The following is a 13,547-nucleotide window of genomic DNA, read 5'->3' on the forward strand; positions in this document are numbered from 1 at the left end:
TATGTTAGGTAGCATTCCACATCAAAAATTCTATTTTTACTGATACGTCTCCAACGTATCTATAATTTTTGATTGTTCCATGCTATTATATTATCAACCTTGGATGTTTTATATGCATTTATATGCTATTTTATATGATTTTTGGGACTAACCTATTAACCCAGAGCCCAGTGCCAGTTTCTGTTTTTTCCTTGTTTTAGAGTATTGCAGAAAAGGAAAATCAAACTGAGTCCAATTGACCTGAAACTTCACGAAACTTATTTTTGGACCAGAAGAAGCCCACGGAGTATCGGAGTTGGACCAGGAGAGTCTCGGGCTGCCCACGAGGGTGGGGGCTGTGACGCCCCGAGACCGATGCGCCAGGTGTCTTCCAGTTATTCGTTGTTGTTGCCATGTCTTTTGCTTGCGTGTTGCATTTAATCATGTCATCATGTGCATTGCATCATCATGTTTTCAAGACATGCATTCGTCCGGGTCTCCTCGTTCTTTCCGTTGTCCGTTCTGAGCCCAGACACACTTTCACGCGCTCGTGACACCTCCGAAATATTATTTTTACAAGTGGCCGGGAAATGTTCTCGAAATGGGTTGAAAGTTGGCCTGTGGTGTTGTTATGTTGTTCGTAGGTCGCTGCCAAGTTTCATCACATTCGGAGTTCGTTTGATGCCCCAACGGATAACTATAGCGGCAATATAGCCGGTCTTTTCGTCGGACGTTTTCGGTCTCCGAAAATTGTTGCCGGGCTGCCCTCTCTTCCCTCCTCTCAGAACACACCCTCCTACACAGACCTCCTGCAACCCACTAGACCCACCTAACCCCTCCTTGCACAGTGCATCAACCACCCAGAGTGCGCGTCCGAAAGTTTGTCCCGAACCCAACCCGGACAGTCGGCTCCGTTGGGTCCAGATCATCCCCAAACATCCCCACAATATCATCGTTTTATTTATTGGACTCCCCAGCATATTTATTCTCGTCCGTCGGATTTCGATCGGAAGATCCAACTTCCCTCTTTTCCATATATATAGTCCACTCCTAGTCTATTTTGGACAAACCCTAAAATATAGGGACTTGTCCCGTCGAGCCACCGCCACCCACCTCGGGATCCCTCTCGATCCACCTACCTCCTCCTCTGTTTTTGCATCTGATCAGCCTCGATCCCGTGCGCCTCCAACCTCCCGAGCATCAGGCTCGTCCTCGCCGTCCCCTCTGCAGGCGACTAAGGCCAGCACCACCAGGCGCCTTCCTCGTCTCCTCCCCGAACCGTCCTTCTCCAGGACCTCTCACCGTCCCCGCAACCCTCCTCTCGCGCCGCCACCTCCGTCTGGCCGGAGTAGTCAGCCGCCGTCCAGCGAGTCGACCAACCAAGCCGGAGCTCTGTTCCCCTTCCCTTCCTCCTTACTCCCTTCTCTACCTCTCGCTCTTTCTCACATCTCTCTCTCAAATTCGCTAACAGGGAGCCCCGACCCGCCGTCGTGGTTAGCTGCTGCCGGCCCTCTTCCACAGCTCGCCGGAGCCGCCACTCTTCGTTTTGACCTGATCTAGCCGAGATCGACCCACCGCCTCGGATCCCGGCGACCCCAGTTCGCTGTTGCCGCCCCAAGACCCGCTGCCGCCTCGCTGTTGACCTTCAGCGTCGCTGTTCTGTCCCTGTCGAGCAGAGAACGAAGGAGCGGTTCCTCGTCGTCGCATTCACCGCAGGCCCAGCCAGTGCCAGGAGGGCCTAGCTTCCTCCGCGGCCTGCCCGCACCGCGCCTCAGCCGCAGGCCAGCTGCTTCGCCGACTGGGCATGGCCTAATGTGAGTGCTCAGTTTCAGCCCGTCTCTGTTTTTTTTTGGGAACTGCGAATTTGTCCATTTATCCCGAATTGCCAGTTTTGCAGAAAAGCCCTCATACTTCATTCATTTAATAACTCACAAATGGTGCATCAGATTAAAATGTTTTATATATGAAAAATGCTTAGAATTATGTGTAGATTAATAATATGCCACTTTCATGCATGTTTATAATGTTTAAAATGTTGTTTGTGTTTATTTCCCATATTGCCATGTTAAAATGATTTAATTCATAACTAATTAACCATAGCTCGGATTTAAATAATCTTTATATGTAAATGGGGTATAAAAATGCCTAGTTTAACATGGTGTACTTGCTTTGCATGTTTAACAACTCTAAAATTGTGTTTAGGGCAGAACAGTACCAAACCTAAACTTATTGCACATGATGTTTTTCCAGACTTGTTGCTTGGTGTTCCGGCCTCATTTAAACTTGCCTAGATGTGTAGTTTACTTATGCTTCACCTCTTGCCATGCTAACCAACATTTAATATTGTTGAGTACATAAACGGGAGAGAACTAAATAAGTCACGTGGTGTTTTGTCAATATGCAACTTGTTGCATATTGAGCTCCACTTAACTTGTAGTTTTGCTTGTGCACTTTGCCATGCCATGCTTCATTAAACCAGACATGCACCATACTTGGTTGTGCATCATGACATGTTGATGTGATGGTTGTTTTCTTATTTCGGTGTTGCTTCTCCGGGTTAGTTCCGATAACGTCGCGTTTGTGAGGATCCGTTCGGCTACGTCCGTTTTTCTTCTTCACGGACTCGTTCTTCTTCCTTGCGGGATCTCAGGCAAGATGACCATACCCTCGAAATCACTTCTATCTTTGCTTGCTAGTTGCTCGCTCTATTGCTATGCCGCGATACCTACCACTTGCTATATCATGCCTCCCATATTGCCATGCCAAGCCTCTAACCCACCTTTCCTAGCAAACCGTTGTTTGGCTATGTTACCGCTTTGCTCAGCCCCTCTTATAGCGTTGCTAGTTCCAGGTGAAAATTAAGTTTGTTCCATGGTTTGGAACATGGATATGTTGGGATATCACAATATCTATTGTTTAATTAATGAATCTATATACTTGGTAAAGGGTGGAAGGCTCGGCCTTATGCCTGGTGTTTTCTTCCACTCTTGCCGTCCCTAGTTTCTGTCATACCGGTGTTATGTTCCTTGATTTTGTGTTCCTTACACGGTTGGGTGTTACGGGGACCCCTTGACAGTTTGCTTTGAATAAAACTCCTCCAGCAAGGCCCAACCTTGGTTTTACCATTTGCCTCACCACCACCTACCCTTCCCTCGGGTCGTCCAACCCGAGGGTCATCTTTATTTTAACCCCCCGGGCCAGTGCTTTCTCTAAGTGTTGGTCCAACTAGAGTCCTTTGCAGCGCCACCTCGGGGAGAACTTGAGGGCTGTTTTAGTTGTATGGAGCGCTCATCTGGTGTTGCCCTGAGAACGATATTGCATCCTCGATGTCGGCACATCGCGGTCTTGCAGGTCTTGTTTTACCATTGTCGAAATGTCTTGTAAACCGGATTCCGAGACTGATCGGGTCTTCTTGGAGAAGGAATATCCTTCGTTGACCGTGAGCTTGTGATGGGCTAAGTTGGGACACCCCTGCAGGGTTTTGAACTTTCGAAAGCCGTGCCCGCGATTATGGGCAGATGGGAATTTGCTAATATCCGGTTGTAGAAAACTTGGCACTTAACTTAACTAAAATGAATCAACCGCGTGTGTAGTCGTGATGGTCTCTTTTCGGCACGAAGTCCGGGAAGAGAACATGGTCTCATGTTATGTTTGAACATAGTAGCTTCAAGATCACTTCTTGACCACTTCTAGCTTCTCGACCATTGCATTGCTTTTCTTCTCGCTCTTATTTGCGCATGTTAGCCACCATATATGCTTAAGTGCTTGCTGTAGCTCCACCTTACTACCCTTTCCTACCCATAAGCTTAAATAGTCTTGATCTCGCGGGTGTGGGATTGCTGAGTCCTCATTGACTCACAGATACTTCCCAACAGTTGCAGGTGCCGATGATACCAGTGCAGATGATGCAACCGAGCTCAGGTGGGAGCTCGATGAAGATCTTGATCGTTGTTTTGTTTTCGTTTCCTGTGATCAGTAGTGGAGCCCAGTTGGGATGATCGGGGATCTAGCAATTGGGGTTGTCTTCTTTTATTTTGGTTCCGTAGTCGGACCTTTGTTTGTATTCTGGATGATGTATGTTTACTTGTATATGTGTGAAGTGGCGATTGTAAGCCAGCTCTGTATCCCTTTCTTATTCAGTACATGGGATTGTGTGAAGATTACCCCTCTTGCGACAAACCTACCATGCGGCTATGCCTCTAAGTTGCCCCAACACGTGGGAGATATAGCCGCATTGTGGGTGTTACATGTGGGTGTTACAGGGGCGCGCCCTACCCCCCTGGGCACGCCCCCTGCCTCGTGGACAGCCCGGAGGTCCACCAACGTACTTCTTCCTCCCATATATACCCATATACCCTAAAATCTCCAGGGAGCACAATAGATCGGGAGCCTCCGTAGTCACCGAAAACCAATCTAGACCCGTTCCGGCACCCTGCCGGAAGGGGGAATCCCTCTTCGGTGGCAATCTTCATCATCCCGATGCTCTCCATGACGAGGAGGGAGTGGTTCTCCCTCGGGGCTGAGGGTATGTACCAATAGCTATGTGTTTGATCTCTCTCTCTCTCCCGTGTTCTTGAGGTGGTACGATCTTGATGTATTGCGAGCTTTGCTATTATAGTTGGATCTTATGATGTTTCTCCCCCTCTACTCTCTTGTAATGGATTGAGTTTTCCCTATGAAGTTATCTTATCGGATTGAGTCTTTAAGGATTTGAGAACACTTGATGTATGTCTTGCGTGGGATAACTGTGGTGACAATGGGTTATTCTATTGATCCACTTGATGTATGTTCTGGTGATCAACTTGCGGGTTCCGCCCATGAACCTATGAATAGGGGTTGGCAAACGTTTTCGTCTTGACTCTCCGGTAGAAACTTTGGGGCACTCTTTGAAGTTCTTTGTGTTGGTTTGAATATATGAATCTGAGATTGTGTGATGCATATCGTATAATCATACCCACGGATACTTGAGGTGACATTGGAGTATCTAGGTGACATTAGGGTTTTGGTTGATTTGTGTCTTAAGGTGTTATCCTAGTACGAACTCTAGGGCTGTTTGTGACACTTATAGGAATAGCCCAACGGATTGATTGGAAAGAATAACTTTGAGGTGGTTTCGTACCCTACCATAATCTCTTCGTTTGTTCTCCGCTATTAGTGAATATGGAGTGACTCTTTGTTGCATGTTGAGGGATAGTTATGTGATCCAATTATGTTATTATTGTTGAGAGAACTTGCACTAGTGAAAGTATGAACCCTAGGCCTTGTTTCCTAGCATTGCAATACCGTTTGTGCTCACTTTTACCATTATTTACCTTGCTGTTTTTATATTTTCATATTACAAAAACCTATATCTACTATCCATATTGCCCTTGTATCACCATCTCTTCGCCGAACTAGTGCACATATACAATTTACCATTGTATTGGGTGTGTTGGGGACACAAGAGACTCTTTGTTATTTGGTTGCAGGGTTGCTTGAGAGAGACCATCTTCATCCGACGCCTCCTACGGATTGATAAACCTTAGGTCATCCACTTGAGGGAAATTTGCTACTGTCCTACAAACCTCTGCACTTGGAGGCCCAACAACGTCTACAAGAAGAAGATTGTGTAGTAGAAATCACAGTACAAAAAGGAGCGCTTGCTGAAGAAAAACGTTGTCTCTATGACAACTGAATACCTTGTCACTATTCAATCTAAGATCAAGAAACTTAGTGATGAATTTGACGCATACCACGCTGATTGGCTGGGAGCCAAGGTCCGTTTTATGAAACTAACTGAACAGTTCACTTCCAATGTTGCAGCCCCAAGGCAACAAGAAAATCCTCAGGCTGACGCATCTGCTTAGCCTACTGAAGAAAATGCCAGCATCGCTGATGACACTCAGGCTGCTGAAGAAAATGTTAGTACTAGGACGAATGACTACATTCCAGCCGCTGAAGAAATTGCCAGGGCAACCACTAGTGTTGCGCCTGAAGAAAATGAAGAAGCTAGGGCAACTGCATCAGTTGTGCCTGAAGATCATGAACCAAATTGCTCTACTCCTCTAGCGCCTACACCATCTGTGATCCTTCCATCTGCATCAGATGTGAAGAAGACCAAGGCTGCAGAGCGTGCAGCTATGAAGAAAAGGAAGGCATCAACTACATCAGATTCTTCAGCTCTGAAGAAAATGAAGCCTCTGACCAGCTCATTTGAAAATCCAATTGATGTTGTTCCTGTCTCATCTATGCCATCAAAGTACCTTGTTCCTTTTGATGAAGAATACGTGATCCCATGTGGATCTGATGAATACATTCCTTCTGCTTCTTCCTCAAAGCAGTTGGATGAAGAAATCGAAGGGGATGCAATCCCTTCAACCCCAATAGTCCCAACGCCCACGCCTCAGTTCAGTGTTGAAGAGGCCGGCGTTGAAGAAATGAATGAAGACGAAGATGTAGACATTGGATGCACAACTCCAGTGTTGAACGACGACTTTTGGGAAAGTCAGCATCCCATTTCTCCTTTTTCACACCCCTACAACAAATTCCTCAGTCCCCTGTCACTACTGAAGTACAAATGGGATCTGAAGAACCTCATGCCACACCGTCTGTCCATGAAGAGATTCCGGCCACTAGTGCTGAAGAAAATGTACATGAAGAATTGAAGTCTCAGGCTGCCACTGAAGAAGAACCTGAAATTCCTCAACCTACGGAATCTGAGATCGAGATCCCTGAGGTTGTGATGCAATTGACGGACACTCCTCACCCCAAGCCAAAGGATCCCTTCACAAAGAAACAAAAATTCAAGGCTGATGACTTCTTTGGCGAGCATGTATTCTTCACAGACTACAATCCTTATGACTTTGCTCGTCTTAGGAGGAAGCGCTTCTGGACTACCATCCAGGCCAATTTCTATTCTTCACTGCTCTTCGACAAGGATAAAGTCTTCTACCACAAGCATATTCCACATTGATGAAGGCATTCGTCCATTGGATGGTCAGTTTTGCAAAGCTACATCTTATTCCACCAATGATGACTCTGCCACTCATGATTCTGTTGCACATGCATCCAAGCCAAATCCTCAAGCCACAGCTCCCAGGGTGATGACTGACTGTGAGCTGCTTCTTAGTCTTCACCAGAAGGTGGATCGAAACCATAAATGGGTTAAGCGTCAGTTTGGTTCTCTTCTTCACAACATGACTGCTACACATAATGCAGTGAAGAAAAACCATTACTACCTCCATGATGTTTTCGGTCGCACCTGGGCTATCTTATCACATCTGTATGGTGAAGAAGATCTGAAGCAAATGGGTCTCAAGGAGAACATTGATTGGTCTGCACCTCCAGCGAAGAAATTCAAGAAAGTCAAAGTTCCTTCCTTGGTGGCCAGCTCATATTCTTCATGCCACGACACCTATGAGTTTGAGGACTTGGACGACACTGCGGCAGGCACAACAACAACAAACGACCCCAACAGTGCTGGCGCTCCTCCATCAACTTGATATTCTTCAGGGGCGTTGGTCCTCATTTTTCGTCCCTTTTGGTCATTTGATGACAAAGGGGCAGAAATTGGAGATAGTCTTCAAGCGGGTCTACTTATTGGGCGGGTTTTTTCTAAGTTACAACTCTCGTTCTTTTGAAGACTTTGCTGGATCGAGTTGTAAACTTAAACTCTATGGTGGTCTGATACTTTTGCTGAGTTTTCTGCATGCTTATTCCTCATTAATGTTAATGCATCCATGCTGAATTACATCAGTCACCATATTTCATCATGCATTTCAAATTCTTCATATTATATGTTAAATGCGTGTATGAATTACAAGATATAAGGGGGAGATCTCCATGATTCCACTCTTCCAAGTGTGCATTGCTTCAAAAGCAAATTCCTCATTATGCACATCTTCAATGGGAGTTCTTCTATATCTTGCAATCAAATTCCTCAATTTCAGTATTTACACTTCATATGTTTATCCCCGTTGAAAACTTAACCTATATTGTCATCAATCACCAAAAAGGGGGAGATTGTAAGTGCATCTAGTGCCCCTTAGTGATTTTGGTGTATTGAAGACTTATATGTTAAGAGACTAATGCATTTGTGAGTGTACACAGGTCTATAAGTCTATGAGGAGTTTAATATTAACAGAGAAAGTCAACCCCTAAAAATGAAGTTCTTCGACTGAAGACTTTGGATTTCTACAGATTTCTGAAGACTTTCTGAAGACTTTGAAAGTGAAGAAATTGGTATGACCCTGAAGACTTGGTATTTATTCTAGTAACATGAAGCATGAAGACTTTTGTTTTCATAGTTTCATTTTCTCTTTCTTGAGTCATAGGAAACACCGTACTGTTAAAGGGGGTCGAGGAAATACTAAGGAAAAATTTCCAAGTGATGCTCAACTCAAATCCTACACCTACCAATCCCTTCGAGTGAAGCCATTGGAAATCTCATACAGTTCAGTCAATTTCTTCAGAGACAGAGATGAAGTTCTTCTGGTCTCTAAGGAATTTGTACTAACTAAGGAGTTAGGAATTCTCTAGTGCGGTATTGTCTACACAGTGAGGAACATGATAGCCCTGAGGAATTGGATACTCAAAATTCCGACCGTTGCTGTGCTATGCGCCAGCTGTCCCAAAATACCTACCCACCTAACGATCATATCATTGAAGGGCATTTATGTCTTATCATGTCGGGCTGCTCCCTAGGCTATAAATAGCCGCCCCCTACAACCACTAGCTGGTTGGCTGCTCCGAGAGAAACTGACACTTGTCATCTAAGAGCATCCCATCCTCTGAGGACTTTGAGTGAAAATCATCAAGTGAGGAAAACCCAAACCCAAACACCTACAAACCCAAAGTGATTGAGCATCACTGAAGAGATTGATCCTGCGTGGATCCGACGCTTGTTACCTTTGAAGACCGTGCATCTTCCAGACGGTTAGGAGTCATGGTCTAAAGCATCCAAGAGGAAATTGTGGATCACCAAGTGACCGAGTCTATGAAGGTTTGGAAGTAACCTGAAGACTTACCACGAGTATTGGGTGAGGTCAGTGTGACCTTAGCTCAAGGGGAATACAGTGAGGACTAAGTGTCCTGAGCTACGTGTTCTGGACTGGGTGTCCGAGACTGTGTGTCCTCAGGTTTAAATACCTAGCCGCCCTAACCAGACGTACAACTGTCACAGAAGTTGGAACTGGTCTACCAAATCATTGTCTTCACCAGGCTACCTGGTTCCATTTCCTCAACCCTTTCATTTCCTCATTTCTGTGTTGTGTGCTTGTTCATATCTGTTTGAATACTTTGACTGAAGAATTTCTCTATTTCCTCAGTTCCATTTCTTCAGTCTGTTTGTCTTTATCCTGTGTTATCTTGTGTTTACGCTTTCTATACTATATGCTTGTTTTCATTTCATCATGAAGACCATGCTCATGCACTGTTATGTTTACTTCTGAGTACTTATTCCGCTACAAGTAGTTCTTCACTCGGGAATTTCCTCACCCTGAAATTCCTCAGTGAAGAATTCATAAAAATTGCCTATTCACCCCCTCTAGTCGATATAATGCACATTCAATTGGTATCAGAGCAAGGTACTCCCTTGTTCTTTGTGATTTTGGTTTAACCGCCCAGAGTTTTAGTTACGTCGACCACAGGAATGAAGACTGTGACTTGCCCCATCTTTGACGGTCATGATTATCCCAAGTGGAAGGCCATGATGAAGAAGAGTCTCATGACGATGAACAGCGAACTCTGGACCATCACCGAGATTGGTCTTACTGACCTATGCAAGATGGCGGAGGCTGATGATATTCGCAAACACACACTTCTCAACCTCACGGCAAAGGACATCATCTGCTCCAGCTTGTCACAAAATCAGTTCAGGAACGTTATGCATCTCAGCCATGCGAAATTCATCTGGGACCGACTCTCTGAGGTCTATGAAGGTCATCGATCTCACCATGAACCCTGGTTCGAAGAATTCATGGAATCGCGCAAGGCTATGACTTTCAATCCAGAATCATCATCCTCTGCACCATGCCTTATGGCAAAAGGTGCCAAGGTAATTGATCGCTACTTATCTGAGTCAAGTTATGATGAATCTGGTGATGAATTTGGACCCAGTTATGTCAAACTTGCTTCCCTTGCCACTAAACAACAAAGAGCTTTGGAAAAATTTCAAAACATGCTAAATGAGAGCGACGATATGTTGGGTGAAGAAATGGATCGTTCCAAAGCTTTGGCTGAAAGTCTTCAGGGACTCTAGTCCAAGTTTGACAATCTCCAAGGTCATCATAACACTCTCCTATCTGATCATGAGAAGCTTTCTTATGAATTTCTTCAAAAAAGCAAGATCTTGAGTAGTTAAGAGTGAGTTATGAAGATCTTCAGAAGGAGCGTGATTCATTACTTGCTCAATAGATCAACGCTACTCAGGATGAATTTGTTCCTCCATGTTTGAAGTGCATTGAACATGAAACTGCAAATTCTTCACCTGAATGCTCAAATGCTTCCATTGTTGCAAATTCTTCATCTATCTCTGCTATCACTAATTCGTCATCTGAGGACATTGCCAGTATCACTGATGATGCAGGGCTAAAGGAATTGTATATGACAGGCATGTACAAAAGCCTCAATGGGCATCAGGATCTTTGTGACATGCTTAAAAAGCAGATCCTCAACAGGAACCATTGGAAAGAGGGTAATGCCTTTGAGAGGAAACTTAATGCGGATGGGACCTACTGGAAACCTGAGCAGTATCACAAAACTTCATGGGTTTCTGCAAAGGGACCTTCAGTGGATCCATCTTCTTTATCTGGCTTTACATGTGAATCTTCATATTCTTCTGATGAGTCATTTGTCTCCAATTATAAACTCTTCCAAAATCATAATGGTGAAGTATTTGCTAGATATGTTGGCACTAACTGCAGGGACGGTTCTACTATGAAGAAAATATGGGTTCCCAAAAGGTGCCTTGAAAATCTTCAGGTGAATGTCATCATGACACCACCTGTGAAGAATAGGAACCCCAGATCAAATTCTTCATATGGACCAAATTCTTCATATGGATCCAAGTCCTCATACGGACCAAACTCCTCACATGGATCTAATTCCTCAAAAGGATCAAAGTCCTCATATGAACATCATCATGCTAACCCGTCTGTTTTGCAGGGAAGATCTAAGGATTATGGATATGTGCATTATTCTTCAAATCATTATGTTCATAAGTCCTCGAAGAATTGCTCTGCTTACTCCTATGCTTACCCTAACCCCTCTTATGTGAAACGAAGTGGATTGGCATCTATGCCACCTTTCTCTTATGGAGCTCGCAGAATGATGAACTCTTTGGCACCCCTTCAGATGTGGGTGGTGAAGAAAAAGAACTAATCTCTTATGCAGGGTCAGGTCTCCAGACGAACTTAATCGTCTGAAGAATTTGCTGGAGACCTGAATTTGCTTGAAAGGATGCAAGCTAATCACGAAGAAATGAATTTTCATTTCTCACGTCCTCATACTGCTTTATCTGTTCTAGTGCTTGATGAAATTGATCTGGTGAAATTGAATCCATATTCTTCACTGTTGAAGTATATGAGTTCGTAAGTTGCACTAATTCATATGCAGGGTGATCAACCCAAAGCCACTGAGTGGGTCCTCGATAGTGGATGTACAAATCACATGACTGGTGATAGGAGCTTATTGATGGACTTTGCTTTATCTCCATCACATCTGAAGCATATCACCTACGCTGACAAAGGCAAAAGCAAGGTGATGGGTCTAGGTAAGGTTGCAATCTCAAAGGATCGACACATGGACAAAGTCATGCTTGTCGAGTCCTTAGGGTTCAACCTCATGTCTGTCACAATGCTTTGTGGTCTTGATATGGTTGTTGTATTCGGCAAGTATCATTGTGTTGTGATCATGGGAGCTAACAATTCCAAAGTCTTTGAAGGCTTTAGGAGAGGAGATTTGTATATTGTTGATTTCTCTATAGGACCACAACCTACTACATGTCTACTTGCAAAAGCTTCAGAAGGCTGGCTATGGCATCGACGACTTGGTCATGCTGGCATGAGGAATCTGCACACGCTCGCGAAGAATAAGCATGTCATTAGCATTGAGAGCGTCAAATTCCTCAAGGATCACTTATGCGGAGCCTATGAAGCTGGAAAGATGACCAAGGCCAAGCATCCAGTGAAGATTATCATGACTAACTCGACCATTTGAATTGCTTCACATGGATCTCTTTGGCCCTACTCACTATGCCACATTTACTAATGTTGCGTCTTTATATGGCTTTGTCATTGTTGATGATTATTCTCGATATACATGGGTGCATATCATCACTTACAAAACTGAAGTGCAGGAAGTCTTCAAATGATTTTCCTCGAGGGCCTGAACCAACTTTGGTGAAGATCAAGCACAACAGAAGTGATAATGGAATTGAGTTCAAGAACACTGGTCTTGATGACTATCTTGATGAACTTGGTATTACTCATGAGTTATATGCTCCTTATACTCCTCAGAAAAATGGCGGCATGGAGCGCAAGAACAGGACTCTTGTCGAGATGGCCCACACTAAGCTTGATGAGTACAAGACGCCTCCTCGCTTTTGGCGTGAGGCAATTGATACTGCGTGCCACATCATCAACAGTGTATATCTTCACAAATTCTTCAAGAAGACTGCATATGAACACCTCACCGACAAGAAACCCAATGTGAGTTATTTCAAAGTCTTCGGTGCAAACTGTTGGATTAGAGATCCTCATCACAATTCTAAATTCGCACTGAAAGCACATGAAGGTTTTATGCTCGGTTATGGCAAGGACTCTCACACCTACAGAGTCTTCAACACCTATCACCACAAGGTTGTTGAAACTGTAGATGTGCGGTTCGATGAGACTAATGGCTCGCAAAGAGAGCACCTACCTCCTGTGATAGATGAAATACCTCTTGAGGAATCTATTAAGTTCAAGGCTACTGAGGATGTCATTCCTACCAAAGAATCTGCTGAAGAAGTCATTCCAGAACATGAAGAACGTCATGCTGATGCACCTGAGGAAAATGGTGCTGAAGAAAATGATGATCAAATTCCTCAAAGACAACCCACTCATCCTCGCGATGCAAATGAAGTGAAAATTGAGAAAATCATCAGCGACATCAACATTCCAGGTCCTCTCACACGCTCAAGAGCTTCACATTTATCTAACTTTTGTGGGCACTTTGCTTTCGTCTCTATCACAGAGCCCACTAAGGTAGATGAAGCATTTCTGGAGCCTGAGTGGATTCAAGCTATGCAAGAGGAATTACATCAATTCGAGCTCAACAACGTCTGGGAACTAGTTAAACGTCCAGATCCTCGCAAGCACAACATCATCGGCACAAAGTGGATCTACCGCAACAAGCAAGATGAAAATGGCCTTGTGGTGAGGAATAAGGCACGGCTTGTAGCTCAAGGCTACACACAGGTTGAAGGAATTGATTTTGGTGAAACTTTTGCACCTGTTGCTAGACTTGAAGCTATTCGCATATTACTTGTGTATGCTAACCATCATGATATCATCTTATATCAAATGGATGTGAAAAGTGCATTCCTCAAT

The sequence above is a fragment of the Triticum urartu genome, chromosome 3 (genome assembly GCF_003073215.2).
Source record: "Triticum urartu cultivar G1812 chromosome 3, Tu2.1, whole genome shotgun sequence".
In the NCBI taxonomy this organism is placed as follows: Eukaryota; Viridiplantae; Streptophyta; class Magnoliopsida; order Poales; family Poaceae; genus Triticum; species Triticum urartu.